Here is a 1363-nt window from a genome sequence, read left to right on the forward strand (position 1 = left end):
AAAACTTGACAAGCATACATGCATACCAGTTTGACGAAGTGAAAATACCTTCGTTCGGAGTGTAGTGTCCGGCGGCTATACAAGTGTGTATATTGCTAACGAGTCTTTGCGTCTAAAAATAAGACACGCTTTTTGCTTCTTTGTCACCACGTCTCCTGACCAGTAATTGTTTTTACAAATTAGGCCCGAGCAATGGTTGTTTTAAGGTGGCTCATCTCTCTGTTTGTGAAGCTAAGTAAACCGTCTCCGACAACGCCAATGATGTCATATGTCCTTCCTTTGTTTGAAGAACTAAGAAACTTCCTTTAGCAACGCAAGCGGCGTCATGTGCTATGTGCTAATAAAAAGAGAGCCCCCCCCCTTTTAAAAAAGCGTATGGGGGGGGGGGGGGGGGGGGGGGGTACGGCACCAGTTTCAGCCCGCCAATACAAGTATACAAAAACTGCACACATAAAACATAAAACGAAACAAAAATAATACAAAATTTATTTTCGAAAGGATGTGCCACTCCTAACAATAAAACGCCCCCATTAGCGCCCGTGACCTGTCAATGATTTTAAAATGCGTAGATAGAGGGCGGAGGATGCGTTTTTCAAGGGAGTGATGTCACGTATATATGACCTTTGACTCGAGTTAAAATGTCCCTGCCCCAAAATGGGTAGACAGTAGATATGTGTCCATTTTTTTTTGGACCAGCATAATATCGGACAGAGTCAGAATATAATGTCAGAATGAGATAATGGGTTGTTTATAACCCATTGCACACTTTGGTAAGTTATGTCAAATCGTTATGAGATATGGTTGAAACTAGACTTGAGGGTGGCCCGATTTTCCTTCACGGAGTAATAGAATCTACCACCGTGGCAACATTTGATCCAGTCCCCCAAAATGAAACAAGTTTAGGTTTTTAAACTTATGATCAGGTACATTTGATGGAAATCGTGGCCAAGCAGTCAATCAGAAGCCTGCTGCGCATCACATAATGTCATTGCGTGACCAGATAATTTGTTATGGGATTTGCAATATATGCCCCTGGTGGTACTTCTGTGTCAAATTTGATAAAGTAAACGGAAGGTCTATTTGATACAGAGCGCACTGGCCAGCGCCATTTCTAGACCCGTTCTGACCCGATCCGATCCGACCATGCACTTGAACGACGTCATCCGCTCTGGAGCCAGGGGAGGCGTCGTCTCCACTAACGCTTGTTATTCTCAGGCGAAACCTGCGCGGAGCTCTGACTCACTCCGCAAACCACGCTCAGTCGAAAAGAAAAAAAAAGAATGTACTACACCAACGCTTTCTGTTCACCCGCGGCACGGACTCTCTCTCTCTCTCTCTCTCTCTCTCTCTCTCTCTCTCTCTC

Source organism: Aplysia californica, unplaced genomic scaffold (genome assembly GCF_000002075.1).
Source record: "Aplysia californica isolate F4 #8 unplaced genomic scaffold, AplCal3.0 scaffold01102, whole genome shotgun sequence".
Classification (NCBI taxonomy): Eukaryota; Metazoa; Mollusca; class Gastropoda; order Aplysiida; family Aplysiidae; genus Aplysia; species Aplysia californica.